The sequence below is a fragment of the Lissotriton helveticus genome, chromosome 8 (assembly GCF_964261635.1).
Source record: "Lissotriton helveticus chromosome 8, aLisHel1.1, whole genome shotgun sequence".
NCBI lineage: Eukaryota > Metazoa > Chordata > Amphibia > Caudata > Salamandridae > Lissotriton > Lissotriton helveticus.
This window is the reverse complement of record NC_136069.1, coordinates 907,040,818-907,067,608: the sequence shown is the minus strand read 5'-3', so window position 1 is coordinate 907,067,608 and position 26,791 is coordinate 907,040,818. Positions and strand designations below refer to the sequence as shown.

Here is a 26,791-nt window from a genome sequence, read left to right as displayed (position 1 = left end):
GGACCCTCAGGATCTCATGTTTTGTTTTCATGACAATGCACCATACACAGCTGCCTAAACCTTTCCGAAGCTCTGTCTAGTCCTTTGATTGTAAGACTGATTAACTCCAGGAACTGCAACAGAGGACACAGTTTTCACATAGCGGGGGAAGTGTTCTTTGACTCTTCTGCTTTTTCCAGACGACAGAGGACTAGTTCAACAGGAATACGTGTCTTCTATGGCAGTCAGACAGAAACTTTGCTTATACAGCTCTATTAGGTATTGTTATACTTATCCAGTTTCAAAATGAATTTTGTTTTTCAAGCACATTTTTGTGACAACCCCAAGCCCACACAGGATTGGTTGAACAGTTGTTTCAAGCCTTGGTGGATGGGCAAACAGGCCAGGCTGAGAGAGACTTGTGCCACCACGGGTGTGCCTAGTCAAAGAAAGGAATGAAGGCATTTCCACTAAACGAATGCCTATCAGACCAGTTTTGGCGGAGACCGGGGTGAGGTGGCATATCCAGTCAGTGACTGATAGATGGGTAGTGCTAAAGAGAAGTAATGTGTATTTAGGCTATAGGAAAGGGAACTGCTAAGGAGTAGTGAGGGATTTGTTTGGGTCAGGCATGGATAGTGCCAAGGCATTGTTTGGGTCAGGCATGGATAGTGCCAAGGCATAGTAATGTTTTTAGGTTTCAGTGAAAGGTGGTGCTGAGGAGTAGTAAGGGGTGTTTAGGATTCTGGGGTGGGTAGCATGTTGGAGTAGTAAGTAGTTATTAGGATGCAGTTATGGGTAGTGTTAAGGGGTAGAAGTTATTTTTTTTAGTGTTCTTGGAAAAGTAGTGTTAAGAGATGCTGAGGAGTTTTTGAGGTTCATGGATGGGTAGTGTTTACAAGTGGTAGGGAATATTTTTCTGTGTGATTTATATAAATACACATGCACACATACATTATAATTTGTTTATGCAATGTGTGCTTGTGGTTTGCATGGTGATGGTAGATGTCATTGTGTTGATGGTTATGTGTTGTATTTGTGGTGCTTGAATGGTAAAGTCATATGTGGGGTTGGTTTGCTTGATTGTGACCTATATTCAGAAATATATGTAAAGTGTGTTGGTAATTGATACGGCAGAATGTAGGGTGACTGAATGGTCCGTGAAGATCTAGGAGGCAGTCTGTCCTCGAGATGGCTACCTTGCCGTATCTGTAGGTGCCAGAATGAAAAACAGAGTCCTATACAAATGCCAGAGACCGGTCTGTGTTGAGCTGGTAAGTACCTTGGTTGGTGATCAGAGTCCCAGGCCTGACTACTATTAGGAGAAAGGCTTGACACACAGGTCTCTGGTAGGAAAACAGAGTGTGTTTGACTTTGGAGGCCCTTCAGGAGGGCTGGCTCCTTGTTGAGACATGATCCTGAAAGTTTACTTGGTGAGGAGGAAATGACGCAAAGATGGGAAAAGATGAAGTGCGCACACACCCAAAACAAGCTGGGCAAAAATGCCAGATTCAGAACTGAAAACTAGAAGTGGGGAAAATATGGTTCAAGGGAAAAATCTAGATGATCACTTCCCCAAGTGAACCCACAGATACTGCTAAGATTCTTCAGACAATAAAAAATACTTGTGCTGCACTTCAGATAAAAAAGGTGAAGTGGGCCGGAATTTCTCCCTTATGAGATCAGATCTGAGGTATCCAGTTGATAGGGTTAGCGAAGTGAAGCAAAGATTTTCAGATATAGAAGACACCTCAACAAATATGCAAAGATTGCGCGGATGCTTAAACACAGCTGAAAAAATATTAGGAGAGGCAGTTTGTAACACAAATTTGCAAATTGTAGGCATTCCAGATGGGCCTAAGAAAGTACATCCAGAGCGTTTCCTGTATGAAGAGCTAGGCTTGCTCACTGGCAAAGACCAACTGTCTGTATATTTTCTTATTGAATGTGTGCATAGGGCCCTCATCCAGAAGTCTCGGCCTTACCCGTTATCGCCAGATTCCTCAATCAAAGGGACTGAGACAATGTCCTTAGATTAGCAAGGGAACACCAGGAAACTACCTACATATGCTCTATAGCCATGTTCTTCCCAGTTTATATAGCAGTCCTGCAAAAGAGATGCTTTTTCGAGGACTTTAAGCTAAAAATGAGGGCCATGGACATCCATTAAATGCTATTATTCCCTGACTGACTCAGTCATCTTCAACAACAAAACTTTATTTGACACTCGAGAGGAGCCTTGGCAATAGGTCAGTGAAACACTGAACTTTCACTATCATAACAAGATGTCTGGTGGTCCCCAACAGGATCCTCTTGGGCTACCAGTGGAGCATGGGAAAGGAGAGATGCAAAGAGATGGCAGATGACTACATGAGGAGATGGCAGAGCTATTGAATTCAGGGAAATGTGAGTGATATGATTAGGAGAAGTAGACTTTCACATTGCCAAGAACCACTGAATTGGAAACTTGGTAGATGAGTGATGGCGGGGCGGATGGTAGAAAGGGGAAATGTGACACTGAATGAAATGGACTATTGAGAATTATCCAGTAGAGTTGGGTGGCCGACCAACCTTTCCTAAGTTGGGGTGCAGGCATTTTGGAGCCTGTATAGAGGAAAAATGGGGTGTGGGTAGGGGAGAAGTTTCCAGTTACAGTCGAAGGCTGGGAGTTGCAAATGCATGGCAGAACATGGTAGGTGGAGGAAAGACAGGGGCGGGAGAATCTCCAGGTGGAGGCGAAATGGCAGTGTTACCCAAAAGGACAATGAGGAAGTGGTTAGGACTGACTAACAAATGTCACAGGCCTTTGTCAATATTACCTGGAGCTTTACACTCCCAGGATGAGCTGCACCGACCAAGAGAAAGAGGTCTTCGATGAACAGCAGCTTCAAGTCCTGAGTGCCCTGGAGTGAGAGGAACTAGAAACCGACCTTTCCCTGAAGCAAATATGTGACTACCTGATGCAAATGTCGTCAGAGTAGACACCAGGGTCTTATAGCTTTCTGGGGGAAATGTACAAAAGACTGGTCCTGTTGTTGACTCCTTGTATTTTGTCACAGTTCCAGGGGGCTAGGAAACAAGGGAACCTCTGCTAGACCTTAGACATGCTATGAGAGTCGCGATACCAAAAAAGATAAACCCAGGAACCACTGTGCCTCATATAGGCCCATTTCACTTCTAAATATTGAATGTAAAATTTTGGCGAAAGAACTGGTGATGAGAATGAACAATCCCCAAAAAATCTGACCTGGTTTATGCCGGGGGCAATTGTGGGGGTGATGAGACTCAACCGCCGGAGACTACAAGTTTGGTTTGATAAGACTAAGAAGGATTGAGATCCCAAGGCTATATTTGCTTTAGAAGCAGAAAATGGATTTAACAAGATTAACTGTTTATATCTCTACCTGACATTGCAAAAGTTTGGCCTGAGCTTCTGTGGTTTGGTGATGCTGCCTTACCAAGCCACAACAGCAGCAGCAAAAGTAAATGGGATAGTTTTGGATAGATGTAAGTTAGGAAAGGACACTAAGAAGGAATGCCTGCTCTTTCACCTACTGTTTGACCTGTGCCTTGAGCCTCTGGCATGCTGAGTTCGGTTAAAAGCCAACATACGAGGGATCAATTGGGATAAAACCATTCTTTATGAATTGTGCAACTGGCCTGGGGTAGGAGACATGTGGCTAAAGATATTTAAAATAGCCACAGATCTCTTTAGATACCCGGGTATAGTGGTGTCTATAGATGAAGACCTTGTTCATGGTGCAAATCCTAGAGGAAATTATTAAAGAATTCAGAATAGATGGCGAAAGCTCCAGCGCCTATTATTGAGAAGGGAGCTACTCTTTAAAATGTTTACACTAAGGTTTTTATGTTTTAAAGAATACCCCCTTCCTGATACTGGGATTGTCCTTCATGAGAAGGAACAAAATACTCTGGACTCTTTCTGGGATGTATGACCCCTAGGATTGCGCTGCAGACCCTAACTAGATCAGTCTACTATGGAGACATTGCCCTTCTGTATGTCAGAGCATGCTACTGAGCTGTGCAGCTGCAGTTTATCAATGAGTGGAGCTTCATGGCACTGTACAAACTGGCAACTAGAGTAGAGAAGCAACATATAGAAATACCTAGGTCCACTCAGTATTTGTATGATTAAAAAGCATAGGAAACGACTACTATTACCCATGGGAGCATGGGATGGTGTTACGACTGGTGTGAGATGGACGGGAAAGGTAATGAAAGCAGCCCTACTATGGACAGGGTGTACCCCACAGCATACAGTGAAGAAGCTAATGGGTTTTAAAAACTGAGACCTTTTTGGCATTGATACCCTGAGGGACATTCTAGAAGGGGGAGAACTGAAACCTTATAGACCGAATACAAACTGCCCCATACTCAATAATGTATATATTTACAAGTCCAGCATGCCATGGCCACAGGAGGGTGAGATTGGGTGGCAGTGCCAGACAGTAGCCCCATAGTCGGCTCCGTGCTGGAGGGGGGAATAAGGACAAAAGCCAGTGTCCTACGCTTACAACATTCTCCTGAACAATAAACCTGACCATTTGCAGAGAATACAGAGTGCATGGGAGTAAGATCTGGGACCCCTAGAAGATTTGGACTGCTAAGTGGCATTAAGCACCCCGAAAGGTCACAATCAGGGCGAGACTGCACCTCATTAAACTAAAAATACTACATTGCATATATTATAAAATAAATTGTTTAGAAAGGGGAAGGCAGCATGTCTGAGGTGACAAGTGACAGACCATACTTTTCATCATACTATCTGAGAATGCCCCCAGGGGAACCAATACTGAGTAGGTATGTTAAGTGAGTTAGGGGCTATTGTAGGTGTACCAGTCACCTGGTGATTCTGGGTATTCTGGTGCAGACTGATCTCCCCAGAGCTACACAGTGTTTTTTGTACACTTGGATTTATGATTGCAAAGATAACATTTGCATGGAGGCAGAGAGAGTGGTATAAAAAGGGATAAGCTGTCCCTGAAAAACGGAGAAAGTTTGGGACAAATGGCGATAATCCCATGTGATGGGAGATGAAGCACCTACACTCTCCGATAGTGACTCATCTTTGGACTCCCCAGAAGACACCAAGTACAGAACTATATGCCGTAGAAGGAGTAGGTGAATAGGGGGGAAGACTGTAGTGTTCCATGAGGGTGTGTACGTGAGGGAGAGTGGGGTGGAGGCAGTGTGGGAGGCATTTGTGCCATTGTAATGATGAGCAAAACAAGCAAGTACTTTTATTTCAAAATCTTTTTATTGCGTTTTTATCGCAACACAAGAATCAAAAACATGACCGATACATCTAGCATGTTTTACAGGCCAAGTGTTACAGATTGCTTCCAGGCAAACACAGCTTGTTAACGAAGACTCAGCCCAATTAGTACCTGTAGTTCTATGTCCCATAGTAAACTTTCCACACCGCGTAGCCTTCCCATTGTTCAACAACCCTGTTTTAGGGACTCTGAGCAAGTATACAGATGTGTTCTTTCCCAATTAAGAGCCCCACCGGAGGCCTAGTGTGAAGACCAGAAAGAAGAAAGCAAAAAAAATTATATGTTGAAAAACTAGAGAAAAAAAAGGAGGTTAACTGGTGTATCATGGTGGGTGTGTTCCAGAGTGGCGAACTTTGTGGGATGGCCTGGTGGGCGGGAGTTAGGTATCTCTCACGCTAGATGGCCCTGAGGGGCTCTATACTTGGTTAGATGTGGAAGAGGTGAAGGGCAGACCCTGTGACCGGTATTGCACCAGCAGAGACCAGATATATTCAAATCCCTTTCTTGTATCCTCTGTAATATCTGTCAGGCACTCTAGCGCTAATGCTCGCCAAAGCCTAGCGTGCCACTGCGTTCTAGACTGGGCCTCCGCCTTTTTCCAGGCCGCTGCGACCGCTATCTCGACCGCACCAAGATGCAGCCACGTGATGGCGCGGTCAATATTTGTTTGTCTTTTCAGTATCGGGTCTCTAAGCCCCAAGAGGGTATGCTTGATGGTATCTGTGATGGTATAACCTAAAATCAGTTTTATCTGTGAAACGATTTCTTTCCAGAATGGCTTGATAGAGGGACAGTCCCTCCGGATGTGTCTGAAGTCTCCCAACAAACCGCAGCCTCGCCAGCATCTATCTGAGGTGTTAAGGAATATTCTATGAGGTTTCTGGGGGTGCAAGTACACAAGTCTTTTTAGAATATAGTTGCCCATGTAAGTAAATCCGCTGTCACTCGTGGATTTTTTTCTCCAGCTTTGGCATTTTTTTCTGATGCTGATACAACCTCTGGTGATGCTTCCCACTTAGATCTACTCAATTCAAAGGAATTATGCCCTCTTGAAATATCTCTTGAAGATTCCCTCGAGACCCTGACAGCCATTGCCCCTGGAAAAGCCATGGGCTTTGATGGTATACCTTTGACTTATTTGCTGCAGAACCCTTAATTTGGAGCCCATATCTAAATCAACTTACTCAGTCTATTTTGTGTGGTGGACCCCTACCGAAGACATGCGGAGATAGTGCCTTTATTTCAAAAGGGCAATCGTGATGAACCCTGCCACTTACATGCCTATCAGTCTGATAGATTGGATGCAAAAACTTTTCAGTCACAAAATTCGGGGAAAACTTGCTTAGTGGGTCTATGAGAACAAAATACCATCCGATCTCCAAGCTGATTTCCGGCAGAAGATGAGCACAGTGAACCAGATCTTCCGCTTGTGCACAATCGATTGGAAAACTGTTAGTGGAAAGGCCACTTTTATGTGTTCTTTGAGGACCTGAAATCGGCCTTTGACTCCATTCCCAGAAACAAGCTATGGGCAGTTCAGGGTAACATGGGAGTACCTGATGGAATTCTCTCAATTATGATAAGATTGCATGAAATAAATTTTGCTCCAGGAAGGTGTGGTAGAAATGATGAACTGACAAACAGTTTTTTGATTCCAGAAGAGAGTGAGCCAGTGCTGTGTTCTGGCTCCCAGTCTCTTCCCATTATATATAAATGACTTACTGAACTTCCTGGATTTTCCTGGAAATGATGAACCAAAAATCGGGCCACTCAAAGTCCCGACATTATTATTATTATTTTTTTTTGTGAAAACCTTTATTTGCATCAATAGGATAGACAAGCGTGGGCCCACAACCAATCAGGCCGGCCACAAGTCAAAAAATGATCAAAGTCAAAACAAGCGACACAAGGCCAGCTGGCAGGCAGGCAAACACATTTAAAACAGTGCTCAGGATAGGACAAGCGACATTGACGGCCCAACATCAGGATCAATAAGGTCCATTTTATAATAAGGGGACAAGGCTCATGGCAGACTCATAAAAATACAGGAAAAACCAATAAACAAAAATACACCCTCGCCAAAATAGGAAGAGGAGGGGGGGGGAGGAGGACGTGAAGACACGAGTCGATCGTAGCACAAAACAAACGCAAAATATAGTAGATAAGCATACAAGTACTACCAGCATCTCATGCCCCCCACCCGATAACACGCTAACCAAGGCAAGGGGAGCGGATAAACTGCACGATCGAAACCTACTCGCCATACGAGCCTGGGGAAAAAAAAGGGGGGGGGAGGGAAGGGGGAGGGGGGAGGGAAAGGGGGAAAAAATAGGGGGGAAACAGAGGGGAGGAAACCAATAAGGGCAAGAACAGGGAAAGGGGAAGAAGAAGGAACAAAGAAGAAGGAATATAAAAGGAGAAACACAATCGTGCAAGATGGGCGCCACCCCGGGCCAGGCATCCCGCGGCTAATAATACAGAAGAAAGTAGAGAGCTAGCGAGAAGAAGGGTGTGGCAGTCGCGACGGAGCATCGAAACTGATAAAAGTGGCATAGCAACAGACCCCAACCCACTCATGCCAGAGAAGCGAGGACAGAAGCGGCACCGCTATAAAGGGACAGAAAAGGGCCATAGAAACAAAAAAGAAACATATGAAAGACCCCGCCCACCCGTCCCACCCCGCACCCCTGCAGAAGGCTACGGCCTACCCTCCAAACAGCGTGCCTGTCGCCCTAATCCGAAACCCGAAATATAGTAAAGAAAGAAAGTAGAATAAGGAGACAAAAAGAAGGAGAGGGAATATAAAACAAAAATAAGAGGTGAGGGAGGAGCCAGAGGATATGAAAAAACACACTCGGCTACGACCCTCCCCGGACCAGCAAATGGATAATTATCAAATCAGTACTACACCTTCACATACAGCAAAAACCCCACAGGGAGGGGGGGAGGGGGGAATTTTAACGTTTCACAATGTCGAGAGTACAAGCATCAGTGCAACGGACAGATAAACCAGCAATCTATCAGTGTTGTGCAGCTTACCCCCAGCCCTTCCTAATCACAAAACCAACCCAATAAAGGATAACATGGAGCGGACCACCCAGCACAGAATAATCGTAATGTTGCTATCACAACAAAAAATACCTGGGGGTCAAAAACATAAGTCAAACAGAATGGATCACAACTCCAATACTACACAAAAAGACACCTGTGAGGACATTGTGCATGTTAAATGATGCAGGCCAATTCAAGGCTCAAGAGCATATGGAGAAAATAGTTCCCATCAGAAGCCACACTGTACCGCCCTCTTTCTCATCATTTGGGTTCTCCTTACCCAGGAGACAAAAACGGCTGGTCTAATGTTACCGTAACCGATAAATGTGACAAGTGGGAGGTATATATAGTGCAAAAATTAAAGAGGCTCCTGAATAAAGCAGTGTATGGTGATGGTAGTGAAAAGTGAAAAATTATTGTAAAATTAGGTGAATCGGGTAGAAAAACAATATTTATTAGTATCTCCCAATCCCTAAGGTTAAAAAGCAAGTGTAAGTGCGGGTTTGAAATAATAACCGTACTTGATGGTGGTCAACATGTTTCTGCATTCAATAGAACCAAGTTTCCAATGCATTCGTCAGGACCTTGATAGAAAACACTACTGCTTTGAATAAATAATGAAAAAATATCACCTGAAAGTCCCAGGTGTGTACTCAACCGTGTACTGTTATCGCGTTGTATCACACGGTATTGGATCCAGACAGAAAGACAAACAGACAAAGACAAAAAACATGAATGAATCATATTCTCGTGGTTTTTATCAATAAAACCCCCAGTGTGATGAAGACACATTCACAGCTACTCGGACTAAACGTTCCAAAGTGCACTCACCCATAAATGATGGTTGAGAGGCTTCACCCCACCTGGCTGCAGCTCAGGTTTGAGGAGCACCGCTCTAAAAATAATTATTAAATTACTTTTAGAATTGGATTAACATAGAGTTAAAAGATAGGTTTACACGGAGGTTTAAAATGGCTTTTTGAATACTCCATCAACATTTACGCTGATTTTATGTAGGTGCCCCGCCAGTACTACACCCCGGCGGTCGAATTAATGGCTAAAAGGAATTATACCGCAGAAATATCCCGCTTATATGCATGTAAACAAACTCAGATGGAGGAGTTCAAGTATAGTGGCAGCAGAGGATGCTTGTTTACTGTTAAGCACTCACGCTGATTTTCATGCGCGTGTTATTATCAGACTAGCTGGGTGTGCGCTAGCGCGCGAGTGCGAGGCAGACGCTTACCTATCCGTCGGTGTCTCCGGGCAGTCGTCTGTACTGTCTGGGGGGGCACCGGCGATCAAGCAGGAAAGATGTTTGTATCCTCGTATTTCGCCGAGCTGCATCACGTGATCAGAGACCAGTCACGTGATGCGTAGCATGCTGGGACATGTAGTTCCAACTGCGCTTTCGCAACAATTTACTGTTAAGATAGTCGATTAATTTACAGACAGTGTTTTACTGGGACACGAAAGTATATTTATCGTGTCAATGCAATATTTTGCCAAGGCGACTTGTAAAAGAAGCCATTTTAGGGTCATTAGCAATAATTACAAATTAAAATTAAAAACGAGTTTTATCGAGAGTGGGGGTAATTTTGGAAGAATCTGGAAAAAACTCAAGCCTCTCTAGTGCTGTTAACTCCCTGAAGGGGTTTACAGGGATTTAAACTATTAGTCATTTTCAACAATAATGTAAGTTAACGATGAACTCACGCCTGTCTGATGCTGTTAAAACCCTAAAGAGGTTTACAGGGGTTCATACTGTTAGTCATATTCAACAAAGATGTAAGGTAATTAGAGGGACATCCAAGGTATGGGCTCGTTCAGACCCTCCTTATCACTGTTCAATCGGTAGACCCATTTTTGTTCTATTTTGAACAAGAAACGACTGATGTCGGTACATGACTCGGGAATATATGGTTGTTCCAGGACTGTCCAACACAAATCATCTGGGCCATGCCCTTTCTCCAAGAAGTGTGCAGTCAGGCGAGTAGCTTGCTTTCGGCAACGCACTGTACTTTTGTGCTCTTGTATCCGTGTCCTTATCTTCCTAGTCGTCATCCCAACATATCGTAGTGAGCACGGACATGTTATCTGGTAGATTAAGTTACTGCTATTACAGTTTGTAAATCTGTTTTGTGTCCATGGTCGGTTGGTCCCTATGTCCACCACAGTGGATTTACAAGTTTGGGGACAGACCGTACACGACCCACAAGGGTGGTGTCCGACAACAGGAGGAAGGTCCCACAGGGTGCCAATTTGTCTGGGTTCCTTGTGCCGTGGGCGTGTATGAATTAGCTGATCCTTTAGGTTTTGTCCTCTTTTAAAGGCAAAGATTGGTAAAGCTATATCATCGCCGCCGGTTTTCAAGATAGACCAGTGTTTCTTTATGATCCTTTGTACTTGGTTCGATCGACTATTGAATGTGTTGACAAAGGCGATGCGGTTGGTCTTCTCTTTAGGAGGATGTATCTCCAAAAGGGACTCCCTGTTGTTATTGGAAGCCCTCTTCTTGGACTGACGAATAATCTTCTTTGGATAGTTTTTCTCAATCAGTTGGCATTCCAGATTTTTTGAGTGGGTCTTGAAAGCCTCCTTACTAGAGCAGTTCCTTTGGACCCTGAGGAACTGGCCAAAAGGCAAGTTGTCCCTCAGGGCCCGTGGGTGGCAACTATCATATCGCAGAAGTGCATTTCTGGCCATCGGCTTGCGATAGAGCTCAGATTCGATTCCAGTTGGAGTTGCATGTAACCTCAGATCAAGGAAAGCCAAAGATGTCCGACTATACTCGATGGTGAATTTAAGATAGGCGTTCTTGCTATTCAGCCATCCGTGGAAAGACACGAGATCTTCTTCCGTTCCCCGCCACACCACCAGGATATCGTCAATATAACGTTTCCATACGTGTAGTGATGGTAGATAGGGGTTGGCGGGTGTAAGGACTACTTGCTGTTCAAAGTTATGGACGTAAAGATTCGCCAGGCTCGGCGCAAAAACGCTGCCCATGCTGGTCCCGGACACCTGCAGGTAAGTGGTGTCCTCAAAGCGAAAATAATTCTCTTTCATCGCAATTTCTGCTAAATGCATAATGAAACGTATTGGAGTGATAGACTGATGGTTACTCTGCTCCAGCAAAGCACCTACCACCTCCAGGGTTTCAGTTTGCGGAATTGACGTATAAAGCGACTCGACGTCGAATGATACAAGGATATCCCTTTCGATATCAAATTGTACTGTTGGAAGGAGTCTCAGGACATCTTTCGTATCCTGTAGGAACGTGGGCATAGCCTTGACCATGGGGTTCAGGAAATAATCGACAAAAGTCGACAAAGGTTCCAGAACTGAACCAATACCGGAAATGATAGGCCTCCCGGGTGGCGGCCTCTGAGGTTTGTGCACTTTAGGCAGACAATAGAAATACGGTACCGTAGGGTGTTCAGTTATTAGGTATTGTCCTTCCTGGGATGTAATCCAGCCCTCGGCGGTTGCTTCCTCGACCAACACTCTTATTTTGGTTTGTATTCTCTCTGTAGGGTCCTCTTTTAATGGCAAATATGATTTCCGATCACTCAGCTGCCGAAGGCATTCGTTTCTGTAGATCTCAGTATCCAGGATCACTGTGGCACCGCCTTTGTCGGCTTGCTTAATGATAATTCTGTCATTGGATGATAATGAATGGAGGGCCAGTTGTTCATTTCGTGCGAGGTTCATGAATGGCCTGGTTTCTGTTTTATAAAGACGTGTTATGTCGTTTTCCACGGCTGTTTCAAATGTCAAAACCTTGGGAGGTAGTACAGCACTAGGTGGATTAAATGTGGAAGGCTTCTTCAATCCAGTGTTTTTTTCTGTTTCATCGATGGCAATAACAGTGTTTCCTGGTCTAGAAAAGAAATAGTGTAGTCTTATTTTCCTGAAGAGCTTTGCCAATTCGATTTGGGCTACAAAAGGATCCCCTTTCTGAGTTGCCACAAAACCCAGGCCTTTTTTCAAAAGTCGCTCAAATCGTAATGTTGACCAGGGTTACGGCAGTGATGTAGATTAGGGAGAGCCACCATACTAATGGAACACAAAAAATCAATGAAGCCAGTCAATTGTAGCAGCAGCGACAGGGCAAGCAAAAGCAAGCCGGAGTCCAGTTTCGCAGTTCGACAATGCAAAGGTACCCCTCCAGGACAAAAGCTCGAAGCCATCGAAGCGGGAGCAAACAGCGGTCCACCATAGTTCCCAGTTGTCCGGGAAGGAGCAGATCTCCACGTCGTGTGCAAGTCCTCGAAGTCCGGGCGGTGAAAAAGCGGAGGTTCAAAAGCCACCGGCCCATCAAGCGGCCGAAGAACAGCGGCAGCAACTCCTGGCGCAGCCGAAGGGGGCGAAGCAATGGAGGCATCAGGACGACAGGGGTGCAGGAAAGAGCGGCGACCCAAAATGGCGGCGGGCCGCATGGGGTCGGTAGAAGCACCGGGGGCCAGGACAGCGTACAAGGACATCAAGGCGTCCAGGACATCTCCGAGCGTGGGCGCACGAGCACACGCCCAGGCCTCCGCGCAATCCGGCCAGCAAGGTTCGTCGGTGCAGAGCGGATCACCCCCCACGTTGTTGGCAGCCATCTTGTGAGTTTCGCAGCCCCGCACTCCACCGTGGGCCCCCAAACAGTTCCCAAATGTAGGACTTTACAGATCTCCGGAGGTTCCCAACAACAGCCTCACCGGCACAGAACGGGCAGGCGCTCGATGGGGGGGGGCCCCCTCCGAACCGTGGCGGGCCCCACAAACAGGTGCTAGGCGCGGGGTCCAGGGCTGCCGGACAGAACAAAGGCGAAGGGACCCCTGCACACAGTCAGCCCCCAACACATCTCGTCCCCCTCCAGCCGCACGGTCCACAAATCGGGGCCGGTTCAGGATCGCCGGGGCATACACACAACGGCTCCACCAGTGGCTCACTCTCGCGGCCGGGGCCGGCAATCTCAGCACCGCCGGTCGGGTCCCACAGGCGAGGTCCCGGTCTCGAGCGCCCGGAGGCCCCAATCCCACCGAGGGCACAACCGCGGATCCACAGCACGCAGGAACCTCCGGACCAGACGGGGAGTAAGAGTGGGTCGTTAAATTCCAAAATCTGTAGTGAAGTATCGTCGTAGCACAGGATATATTGCAGGATATTCGAGGTTGGCCGGAGGGCCGACGGAGCCGAGCTAAAAGGCGGCCATTACGCTCTCGAGCTAGGCTCCTCCCAGTCTCGACATTATTGACGCCGAAAGATACACTCACTGCTCATGTCTAAAAAAACAAAACGGCTGGCTTGCAGGCTATAGGGGACTGCTTTATGTAATTCTGTACCAAAAGTGGTCTGGAATGGAATATCAAAAAGACTAAATGTATGTCCTTCAGCCCCTATACATTGAGGAGGTGCAGTATCCAGGCGTATAATGAACTGCTCAAACAAGTTAAAGATTTTGATTACTTTGGGGAATTAGACTCACTAATACGCTGGCCTGGCATTTGCAGTTAGCGAAGAGTGCACTTCAGCTTTAGCAAGAATCCAGGGTGATCCTCATGATGACAAAAGTCAAAGACTAGGTCACTTTCCCAGCGGTTGAGAAGTATCATGCCTGGGCCAAGGGATTGTCTCTTTATGGTGCAGAGCTTTGGGGCCATGATATGGCTAAGAACATTAAGGCAGTAGAAAATGAATTAACCCCTTCGATGCTGATGACGGCCCCCAGCCGTCCTGCATCACGGGGCTTGTGTGCTGATGACGGCTGGGGGCCGTCATAAACCCGCCCACTTTGAAAAACGCCGCACAGGCGCAGAATCGCGCCCGCGCCCAAGGGGTTAATGAGGGCTTTACTGAACCTTCCACAAGGCACACCCGAATACCACAGTTAATAGATGTGGGTATTTTTCACAATAGCTTAGTAAGCAATCTGCGACCTGTCCAGATTGTGGTCCTGTGATGAACTGGCAGCATACAGGCTCTTTCTTGCTGAATTAATGTGTCCTAAAGTTTGTGGACAAATTCCTTGGCTAAGGTTTGTTAAGGATATGATTTTCAAGCTTGATTTAGCTGCCCTTTGGAACTCTCCTGCTGGTGCTCCCTCTATTTCTAGATCTGTGGTAAAAGACAGATTAAAGTCTTTTTTGTGCAAGAGAAATTGAGAAAATGTAATCTGGGCAGCAGGACAGCCATTTATTTTTTATTTTTGAGTGGTTCCATCTTTCGATCCTTTTACACCATTATAGCGACTACATTATTCAACAGCGATATGCACACAAAAAAATAAGAGACCGTTCGTGTACAGTGGTGGTCTTGCAGAGAGACTGTTGTGGTCGCATTTGGTGTGTCGTCTGTCCCTGTATGTGTGGTGTCGTCCGGTACTGGCGACAGCTCTGGGGAGGGCATAATGATGAGCTGTAATGTGGGGCTGCATGTTCTCCCTAGGAACAACGTGTTCCCTGGCCATACCCTGCAGTCAATGCTCGGCGTATCATGTTAGCGTAAGGGGAGGTACTGAGCGCCAAATGAAGTGCAATTACCAATATCATATATGCAAATTTAGAAGAGTCTTACCAGTGGTGAAAGTACCCTGGTTTTGTAACGTAACCATTGTATGAACAGGGAGGTGGGATAAATCAGGGAAGAAAAGAAGAAGATCGAAGAAAGACTTCTTTAGGTGTACAAATAAGAGGGAGGAGATTGTGAAAAGAAATAGGGTATGAAATAATTAGTGAGGTGAGAGTGCTGAGGAGGCGTGAGGAGTGCCGATGTGTAATCGCAGGGGGAGTTCCATTAGGTCACGGCGAAGATGTTGGCCATGTCCAACGTGTGGGGCGGGGGGTTCCCGCCTAGGGGGAGGGGAAAGACAGTGCAGCTGTGTCTAGTGTTCAGGAAAGCGCTAGTATCAGGGGGCGCGGGGGTGTTTGATACATTATGCGTTATGCCCTCGTGTCACTGCTGCGTTGTAGATTTGCATGTCGTGTCATGCATCCAGTTACAGGTGGGGAGGGAGGTGGTGGGCGCGTGGGGTTACTGCCGTGTCCCATGTCTATGGTCATTTCCGAAAGAGGGCCATATCTCAAGTGATTCCTTGTTCCAGGTTTGCTTGCTGGAAGGACTTCAGGATATCATCCCAGAGTTGTTCAATGGGGAATTTCCTCAGTCCCGCCGTCTCCTCTCGGCGCAATATCGTGCCTTCCGCTCTCGCCCAATTGGTAAAAGAGGCATACCAATGTCGAATTTGAGGGGGCTCGCTGTTCTTCCAGCGTTTGGTGAGCAGACGTTTGGCCGTAACAAGTCCCAGGTCCCAAAACCTAGCCGGTACTTTATTCAGTTTAGTCCTTTTATAGAGCCCCTGGATGCAGGCTTCCCATGTGCGCAGTATATCCTCTTCATTGCATTGTGTCAGCAGTGTTGTGATCGCGTCCCAGTACGACTGAATGTTGGGGCACAACCAGAGCATGTGTAAGAGGTCTGCTCCAACCAGTGTCGGTGACCGAGAAATACCTGTTGATCTTATCAGGCGACAGATATGCGCGGTGTAAGATGTCAAATTGTATGATCTTGAAGCGGGAGTTACGTGGAACATTGACTGGACTATTCAACACCATTTCCCATTCTTTGTCGGTCCAGGCCCTCCCTCTATCCGCTGCCCATTTGTCTCTTACTTGTAGGGTGGAGTGCTGCGTATGTACCAAGAGAGCTTGCGCTAACCAGTGCACCACATGGGTGCCATTACCCATTACATGTAGGTATTGCATGAAGTGGTGCATTGGCGGCTCCTCAGACATGTCACCCCAGGTATCCGCTAGCGTACGTACTAGAGACGCATGTAGCAGAAACTGCCCGGCCAGCAGGTTTGTGCCCGCAGCGAGTTCAGCAAAAGTAAGCAAGGTTCCGTCCGCATAGAGGTCTCCTAGTGTCTCCACTCCCGCCTGTGCCCATCTCTCCAGCATGGCTTCCGTCACCACCAAATTTGTGTGTGAGTGGAGTCTGTGGCAGTGTCTTTCAAATTCCTGCCGCACAGCCATCCTGATACCCACTGCAGCTGTGCTGCCAAATAGTACAACTCCAGGTTGGGGACCGCAAGGCCCCCAGCTTCAGTGGTCATATACAGCTTTGCCAGCGCCACACGGGGTCTACCTGTATTCCAAATAAGGCCGCGGAGTAAGGCTTCCAGGTAACGAAACACTCTGGTAGGGACGTAGCTCAGGATATTGGCGTAATAATACAATAGTCGTGGTAGGGCTATCATTTTCGTCAGCGCCACGCGGCTTGGCACATTCAGGGGCAGGGTTTTCTAGAAGGCCATCTGCGCGCGCAATGAGGAGATCGCTCTCATCAGGTTCCCGGCCAGTATGTCGGATGGGCTCCTGTAAATGTGTATTCCTAAATACCGGAACGTAGTGGGATACCAATTGAGTCTTTCGCCACCGATTCGGACATCACACTCTGGCGTCTCCGGGCTAAATGGATAGGCGCCCGATTTGGTCCAGTTGACTCTTAAGCCTGACATGTCCTCAAAGGTCTGAAATATATCAGTTCGAGATCTCGGGGTGCAGGTCAAATCCCTGACGTATAGAAGCAGGTCATCTGCATAGAGCGAGACTGCATGTATACCATCCGCCATCGGAATTCCCCATTCCTCCCCTCGTGCCCGCAGTATCGTGGCCAGAGGTTCTATAGCCATGGAAAACAGCAGAGGGGACATGGGGCAACCTTGCCTGGTGCCCCTTCGCACTCGGACGGCATCCGAGAGGAGCCTGCCCGTGCGCACACGGACGGTGGGTCTTCGATACAACAAGTTAGCCATGTCTGTATAACCATCTCCCAGGTCGTACTTTTCCATCACTGCAGCAGGTATGGCCACTCCACTGAGTCAAATGCCTTCTCGAGGTCCAGTACTAGGCACCCCGATCGTGGCCATTGATGAGTAGCGTATTCTTGTACACGGAACAGCCTGCGAATACTATGTGAGGTGTTGCGTGTGGGAACAAAGCCATTTTGGTCTTGGTGCACCAGTGTTGGAACCAAAGGAGCCAGCCTTTGGTTCCAGGCTAGGGTAGAGGCGAGTATTTTGTAATCCGTGTTTAAGAGGGCCAACGGGCGATAGGAGCCCATGTGTGTACCATCTCTGCCGGGTTTGAAGATGAAGATTAGGTTGGCCTCATTAAGCGTGGGAGGGAGGGAGGAGTCTTCCGCGGCCGCAGCATATATTTTCAGCAACTCGGGAATGAGGATATCTGAGCAGGCCTTGTAGAATTCGGCGGGTAGTCCGTCCGGGCCGGGGGATTTGCCATTGGACAGGTTAAAGATGGCTGTGCGGAGCTCCTCAGATGTGATCGGTGCTCCGAGATCTCCCTACTGCGCAGCAGTCAATCGTAGCATTTGTAAAACCGAGATGTATTCCACGATATCAGTTTGGGGGACTCGTATGCGGGAGTTATATAGTGTTTTGTAGTGTCCTGTGAAAGCTTCGTGTATTTTATTCTGCGTGTAGACCATCCCACCCCCATCAGTGCTTATCGCTGACACCGGCGCCGCACGATCTTCCTGTTTAATTAGCCAAGCAAGCAGCTTGCCAGGTTTGTTGCTGAGGTGGTGTGTGCGCGCTGAATGAGCTGCTTAATTAAGGTTACAAAGACGTTCCAACAGTCGCGCATGTTCCGCGCGCGCCGCCAGTAGAGGGCCGTCAGCGCCACTTATTGCGTCCTGCTCCATTTGGAGCAGGTCGGTCTCCACCTGTGTCAAGTCACCCTCTAGTTGTTTCTCCATGCGCCCCTGTGTGCCCAAGCAGTGTCCCCTGATCACAACCTTAAAAGCGTCCCATTCGATCTGGGGGAGGATGCCGTGCCTGTGTTGTCCTCAAAATATTGCGTTGTTTGCGTGAGGAGGGAGTCTCGGAAAGCTGCATCCTGCAATAGGGCTGGCTGCAGCCTCCAGGTGGGGATGGGTGGATGTGGTCGCTCCCATGCTATGTCTAGTACGTGCGGGTTGTGGTCAGAGTGGGTGCCGCCCATGTATCGTGTGTCAATGATATGGGGCAGTAGTTCAGCAGATACCATGTATCTATCCAGCCGCACATGTAGGTCATGCGCTCCTGAGTAGTATGAATATATCTTAGTAGTGGGATTGTGTGTGCGCCAAGCATCATGTAAGTCCCATTGTGTGGCCCAGCTGGCCAATGCTCTCATGGCCCCGTGCGCTGGCGTGCCGGCTTGAGGTGGGGAGGAGCGGTCTAGTATTGCGTCTAAGATACAGTTATAATCTCCCCCCAAGATCCATGGGACGCCATGCCATGGCGCCAGTGTCATCGAGAGTCGTGCGAAGAAATCTCCCTGGTCAGTGTTCGGAGAGTACAAGGAGACCAGAACCACTGGTTGCCCATCCAGTCTGCCCTGGGCTACCACAAATCTACCATCAGGGTCGATATGTGTGTGTGACACTGCCAAAGGGGTCCCAGGCCGAACCCACAGTAGCGCCCCGCGGGCATATGAGGAGTATTCTGTGGTGTAAATTTGCCCACGCCATCCTGCGGTGTAATGTACGCACTTCTGTTTTGTTCAAATGAGTCTCTTGTAAGAGTGCAATATGTATCCGGTGGCGTTTTAGATAGGAGTATATCTGATATCTACGCAACGGTGTGTGCATGCCCCTGACGTTCCAGGTTGTGGAACATTACCCATATATAGTTTCTGCAAGAAAGCTTTTGTGTCGAGGTTGACCAGTGACCCACCTTGATGAAATTGGTTATCCAAGAACTTTTGTAATGCCTGCTGTGCACTTATTGTAATTACGGTACTTTAAGACAATGTACGTGCAGTCTCATAGTAGCCTCATTGGCGAGTACTGGGTTACACACTGATAGCTCAGCTGTGCAAACCTTTGATACCTCGAAGTGCTAACTTTAGTAGTTCCATTCAAAGTCATTGTTACATTAAACCTGACTAGATACCGAAGTCGAATTTGATGCAACTTTTAAAGACATGCAACTTTTAGAAGATTGGCACTCTATTTCCTACGTTTTCCAGTGGCCATTTGCAGATGCTTTGGCACAAGTCTTGCCCTCCTGGGGAGAAGTGGTAATGACTCCCAGGAGTGGCAATAATAGTGGCCTGCCATTGAAAGAGGTGTTAGTTCTCCTTTGCATGAAGCCACACAGGGTGTGAGCTCAAAAGGCGAGCTTCAAAAGGTAAGTCGCCTTTGAAGGGCAAGTGTTGGACACATGAGAAGGGATTTTATTGGAGATGGGTTGGCATCTGGGACAGAGAGGGCAAACCAGTTGTCAAACCATTTTTTCTGCTGTGTGTAGCCCTCCGGTAGCCACAATTTCAATTCAATTCAATTTATTTTATTATGATTTTGGCTCTCCGCAGAGGGCCACATAAAATTTTCCAAGAAAAAAACACAAATACAAAACAATGCAAATACAAAGGGTAAGCCACCCAGGAAATATCTAGCATAGATACTGATTAATATTCACACCAAAAAATATACAAACATACAATACAAAACAGTACGGATGCAGAGGTTTAGCCTCCCAAGAAATATCTAACCTAGATACTAGTTAATTTACCCACCAGAACAGTAAATGATTGACAAGTCAAAAAGCATCTCCATAATATATCAGTAAATGGCTAAAAAACCTTTAAAAAAATTAAAAATGTAGAAGCAGAACATTTCGCTAGGAGGAAAATACAATGCATGACAAAAATCATTCAAGGTTAAGATACCAAGACGAAAACAGATTGCTTTTATCCATCTAGTGCGCCATTTACATAACGCCGGGCAGATCAGTAGGACATGCATGCAATCCTGAATATTTAATTTACATAGGTTGCACAAAGAGGAGGCGCCATACCATTTAGATAGCAGAAGATTTAAGGGTATTAAATCATAACGTAACAAAAACCAAAATCTTCGTATGCCATGGGGGAGGGACCATCGCACATACGGTTGTGGCTGCTTCATCATGTAAGTATCAAGGAGAATATCTATATTCTTCTTTCCCTGAATTGATTTTTTATCTGATTGGAAGCAGAGGTCCCAAGAGGCTGTTTTTAAAACATGTTTTAACTGTATAGGTGAATACGAAAAGAGGGTAGTTTCTTCTAATTTTAGAAACTTTACGGCTATTCTGAAATTACGAACGAGTTGGGAAAACTCATTGAAACTACCTAGAAGTTCCTTTTTGAGCAAAGCTCTCAGTGTCCCAACTTCCGCTCTTGCAAGACAGGACACCCATCTTACAAGGGCACAGAGTCCCTGTACCCAACTGCTCCTTAGGCCAAATTCAATCCTACAGGCGGCCAAAGAACATGCAGTGTTTAATGAGGAGAAAGATCTTAAAAGTTTCCCCTCAATCCGATTGCAAAAGTCCCACTTTTTTACCTCTATTAACTCTATACCGTAAAGAATAGTTGCCGGGATTTTGGCTCTGTACACCTCCAATAAAATCGAGAAGTGACGTTTCCCCGTTGCTTGATATAGAGAGTTTAGACCTTTGCCATGTGCAACAGCTTTGCGGGAACAGTGCTCTATGTGGAGTTTCTCACTCAGATTAGCCGTAACAATTTTCCCCAAAAAAGTATATGACTTAACAACCTCTAACTTTTGCCCCCCAATGTACCAACCAAAATCTGCTACTCGACCCCTCCTTTTACCTACTATACACATAACCTTACTCTTGGATATATTAATCTTCATGCTATGAGCCACAGCATAACTATGAAGAGCATGTAGCCTATTTGAAAGTCCTTTGGGAGTTAGGTCAAGGATGAGAACGTCGTCTGCATACATCAGACAAGGTAGAGGGGACCCCCCCACCAGAGGGGCAATACCCTCAGTGTTAGACATGGCAACGGGCAAATCAGCCGTGTATAACGAGAATAAAAGGGGAGCCAGTAAGCAGCCTTGTTTAAGGCCGTTACACGATGGAATAGGGTCAGAGAGGCCCCCTTCACCCCCCAGCAGGACCCTACACCAGGTCTCTGTATGGAGGGCCCGGACCAACTCCAACAGGTAGGACGGGAGGCCGAGAGCAGCCAATTTTCTCCACAACATTCCACGGTCCACTTTATCGAAAGCGGTGGAGAAATCGATAAATGCTGCATACACCGTCCCCCCTCGCACCTGTACATATTTGTCCGTAACCACATGTAGAGCGGTAAGATTATCCAGGGTTCCGTGATTCCTACGGAACCCAGTCTGAGCAAACGGCAGAATATTGTTCTCCTCGACCCACGCGGATAGGTATCCTAGGAGACATTTCGCGAACACCTTCCCGATTGAGTCAAGGAGCGCGATCAAGCGATAGTTGCTCGGGCAATCCCTCATTCCCTTCTTAAAAATAGGGACCAGGATACTCCCCCTCCACGAGGCGGGTACCTTTTTAGTCATAAAGCATACCTTGAACAAAGGGTACAAAATTGTACTCCACCCGAGCGGGTCCTGTTTAAGGACCGTCATGGGGAGTTCGTCTGGACCCATTGCCCCAGAGACACGCATATTTTTTATGGCCGTCTCAATTTCCTCTGCTGAAGGATAATTCATTAGGCCAACCACATCCGAACCCATGCTACTAACATCGCATAGGGTATCTTCAGGGGCAGAAGTTTCAGACATGCAGTTCCCTGCATACAGGTCCCGTATATAACTGGCCCATATCTCTTCCCCGATAGGGATAGGGGAGGGGCTTAATCTAGATCCACACCCCTTACCTATTATTGCCCAAAAGTCTCTAATCCTGCCATGAACCACAGATTCCCGCAGATCAATCCAGGTAATATCTTCCTTAGCCTTTTTTATTTTTAACTTAAGTCTATTCCTCTTTCTTTTTAACCTGGAAATCTCTCTTCCACGTTCAATGCCTCTTTCTAGATATTGTTCCCGGACAAGGTTATTAATTTCCTTGTTTAAAATACACAATGCCCAGGGAACTTCAACCCCTCTTTTTGTTCGTGAAGATTTTTTAGCACAAGAAATGACCTTACGCAAAAATTCTTCAAAATGTACTATTTCGTTACCCTGCCACTCATTAAGAGCTAAAATGGTATTAAGTAACATTTCCTTCACCCCTTTAATGGCAAAGGAATTCCAATAACACCTTCCCGTAGAAACATGGAAGGCAGCATCACTGCCATTAAGGGACCAGGGTGTGGTGGGCAGGCTTTTTAAGGAAATAGTTACCAATAATGGAGTATGGTCACTCAGGGGGGTAGGTATTGTCTTGAGATCGAGAATAGATGGAAACAGTCCATAGTCCACGATGACATAATCCAAGATGGAATACCCAAAGGGGGACTTATGGGTAAATTTTGCCGGAACATCCGACGGTAATCTCCCATTTATTATAAGCCCATCAACGGCCATCAACTCTTCTAACAGAATCTTCCCTCTTTTATTTGTTACTGACTTTTCCGGGAAGAGAGCCTGGGGGACAAAGTGAGCCTCTTCTTTACACTTATTCCTGAAAAGCTCCAGACTAACATTGGAAATCTTACAATTAAAATCACCCATGATCATGACCGCTGGAGGAACAGGAACATTTTTAATTTGATCTACATAGCGAAATATCCGCTTCATTCCCACATTAAAACATTCGTCTGGAGGTATATAAACATTTAAAATCACAATAGGGGCCTTAATACCAGCATTAAACAGATTTTCAATAGTAACGGCATGGAAAAGCTTGCAGGAGTCAATATAATGAGAGAATCCCCATTGCACTTTATTAGATAGTAAACAGGCGATCCCCCCCCTGGCGTGACCTTTCTTGGAAGGGGCAGCGGGCACTTCCAAGACATAAAAATCTTTGGACACATTCAACATATTGACACACCAGGTTTCCTGCAAACAAATCACATTCGCTCCCAGTGAAAAAAGGAAATCAAATTTCTCTGGGCTACTATGAATCCCTGATGCATTCCAAGAAATAATATTCAGCAAGCTGTTAAAGATGCTGAAACAATCTGGGGTTGTCCTTAGTTTTTGTAGTCAAGGCTCCATGTAACCAATTCCACCGATCCTTATCCTCTAAACATGAGGAGGTCTGTATTGGCGGCTGCGGATTCGCTTGTGAGACCAAACGTTTTCCCTTGGAGACCCGAATCTTCAGATCCCCAAGGGAAGAGGACACCCCCTTAAATTTATCTCCTCCAAAAGGCTCTCCGAATGCATACTTAATGTTGCCCAAATTAAAGATCGGGAGAATATCAATACCCGTCCGTTGGAAAATCTCTGCGTGCTGCAGTATAAGGTTTACAATAATTGGTGAGTAGAATTTAACCCTTATACTCAATACCTTAACTTCACCAAACAGGGTGACCAACTCAATATCTCTAGTTTGGATATGGCGGAGGCTTTCGCTCTCACTAAAGCGCTTTAATAACCAAGCTCTATTTAAGGGAAGATCCACATCAAATAAAGGACAAAAGTCCAGGACGAGAGTGTCCACTGGACCTTTAGATGTAAGTTGGGGGACCTCCATAATAGGGTCATCAACAGTATCTCTAGCCGAGGAAAAGGGGGGGGCCAATGGATTAAGAGATCCGGATGGAAAATTACATGGGTCTCCATTCACAAGTGATAGAGGCTTATTTGACAAGGGACCCCCCATTCGCAACAACACCTCCTGAGATAATAGGGGCCCCAATTCACATTCTCCATTTGAGGGTACAGGAGAGAAGGAGTTAGATTCAGCATCCGCCATTACAGATGGTGAGCGGAATGCCGAGTCAACTACTTCATTCTCCCCTACAATCGAACAATTTTGGAATTTTATTCGGCGCTGCCTTTTCTTCTTATGTTTACGGATAGGTTTCTTTTTATTTCCTTTATTGTTACCATATTTACCGGTTTTTTTCTTTACAACAGGATTAGCTTCATACTCATCTTTTCTATTCTCAGATGTAAAGATGGGAAAAAGATCTAGAACCCCATTCCGTCCAACAGTAGAAACATTTTCCTCCTCAATCTCTAGAACCGAATTCTTAATACAGTTCGACGCTGCTGTTAAGGGGCACGCTACAATGTGTAATTGAGGAGATGTCAACATATCCTTCATCTTAACAATTTGGGCACCATCATTTATTTCGCCCGTTTGTAAGCAATGCTCCATCATGGTACCAGGGTCACCTTTTAAGACAGTAGATTTTTGTAATAGAGCCTTCAGGATTTGAGTAACTGAGTCCAAAATGCAATCTGAGCTGCCAACAAATTTCCCCAATAGGGCTAATATCGAGGATAACAATTGTTCCAAAGCAATCATGGACTCAGAAATAGGTTTTTCACATGCCTCATGAGGATGACATATACCATATAAATTAAACCCCAATGACCCGGAAGCATCCAACAAATTAGATGTGCCCTGATCATTTAAGGAAGGGGTACTACTATGCATCATAAGCTTAGAAGGGGTCACATCGGCCATAGGTCTACAAGGAGCCTTAGTCTCCACTTCAACAATGTTTACACAATGGCCGCGGGATTCTGGGCCGGTGGATGATGACAACAAACCGCCACCCGACCCCTCAGCCTGTGAAGCATAGGACAACAATGGAAGCGTTGGATGAACTCCTTCAAGTCCCACTAGTTCAGCCGTGCCTTCTCCCTTCCCTTCAAAATTAACAAGAGGTGAAGACACCGCCAATACCAAATGTGGTGCAGGAGAACGCACCAAGTTGGATGGGGGAGACATGAGAGCAGAGGTTTGGATCTCTTGGCCCATAGCACCGGTAACTTTATTCATTGACACGTTAGTGTTCTTAAGATTCGGCAAAACCCAGAGATCCAATAGTTGGGATTGACCCTTCAGTGGAGGGTTGTTCACAGATTTGTTTCTTATGCGAACGGGCTCTTTTTGTGAGGCCAAAATGCCTCCAACTTCTTTCCCTGAACGCAATGTTTTAGCCATTTTTTACACAAGAATAAAAGAAAAGAAAATAATAACACAAAAGATCCGGCCTCCAGAAGAAGTAATATAAAATATTTAAAAATATATATATTTTTTTTTTTTTTTTTTTTTAAGAACCTAAATAAAATTTATAGTCCAGAGGATCCAATAATGACCACAAAACAAAACTGTTCAGGAGGATAATACAACAGTATCTAAATAGTTAATAATCCTGAGATCGTCCGAGACACTCAATGCGACTCGAGTTCAAACAATCCAGTTCTCAGTCAAAGTAAATAACCGGGCCCAGCCCGGCCTACCTCGGCCACTGAGGGCCACAGAGGGCCCGCCCTTGTCCCGGGCTTCTCCCGGGCGCTACCCGCGCGCTCCCGCGCAGCGGGGTACGAAGACTCTTTTTATTGACTGCCCTTAAAAGGGGGCGTGGCCTTGAGGGAGAGCGTCACCAGGTGGGATCGGTGAGGCAGCTGCTGGGACTCTTGGGAGTTGGAGTCCAGCAGTCTGCACGCTCGCAGCCCTGAGTGCCTCAAGCCCTTATTCCTCAGATGACAGTTGCAGCAAGGAGCTGTCCCAGTGAAGCGGGACCCGCGAAGCGGGTCCGGCGAAAAGTAGCGCTGTCAAATGCGCTTCAGCACAAACACAGGTCGCTGTATGTCAGTCCTCCAGCGCTTAGCTCAGGTGCAGTTCAGCAGGCAAGGGGTGTGGAAAGGTAATCTCTGCTGTTAGGGATCTGGCGCCTTTTGCAGGATAGAAGGGGGCGTGGCCTTGAGGGAGAGCGTCACCAGGTGGGATCGGTGAGGCAGCTGCTGGGACTCTTGGGAGTTGGAGTCCAGCAGTCTGCACGCTCGCAGCCCTGAGTGCCTCAAGCCCTTATTCCTCAGATGACAGTTGCAGCAAGGAGCTGTCCCAGTGAAGCGGGACCCGCGAAGCGGGTCCGGCGAAAAGTAGCGCTGTCAAATGCGCTTCAGCACAAACACAGGTCGCTGTATGTCAGTCCTCCAGCGCTTAGCTCAGGTGCAGTTCAGCAGGCAAGGGGTGTGGAAAGGTAATCTCTGCTGTTAGGGATCTGGCGCCTTTTGCAGGATAGAAGGGGGCGTGGCCTTGAGGGAGAGCGTCACCAGGTGGGATCGGTGAGGCAGCTGCTGGGACTCTTGGGAGTTGGAGTCCAGCAGTCTGCACGCTCGCAGCCCTGAGTGCCTCAAGCCCTTATTCCTCAGATGACAGTTGCAGCAAGGAGCTGTCCCAGTGAAGCGGTAGCCACACTTTTAGAGTCACATATATGGGTAAATCCATTATCGCACTTTAGCTCACTTCGCCTCCCCAGTTCATACCCAGCTATATGCAAATCAGTCTTGACCCTGTGCCTCATGGGAACAGTCCAACCCGAACTGCCAAGCCAGGTCTTCCCTGGACTGGAAACAAGCATCTTGGGACTGGTTACGGGTTAACACCCCTCATCAGCCAGGTTAGCTTGAATCCATTGGCAAAATGAACTAGGGACCCACGTCTGGGCATTCGGGCCAAACGATCTTCTGCAGGCAAGTGCTGTACAAACTTCACCTTT

General features: G+C 46.6%; 1 protein-coding gene across 4 annotated transcripts in view; it reads left to right on the top strand.

The window, feature by feature from the left end:
* ARL13B (ARF like GTPase 13B) overlaps window positions 1-26,791 on the top strand; it is a 669,439-nt gene that overhangs the window by 102,008 nt on the left and 540,640 nt on the right. For 2 of the 4 annotated variants that reach the window (XM_078657719.1, XM_078657716.1), the window contains exon 2: window positions 2,286-2,378. The exons of 1 other annotated variant lie outside the window; for it this stretch is intronic. The gene's annotated coding sequence lies outside the window, so the exon portion shown is untranslated. Of the gene's footprint in view, window positions 1-2,285; window positions 2,386-26,791 lie in introns of all 4 variants that reach the window. One more of the 4 variants, XM_078657717.1, reaches the window with a different exon arrangement.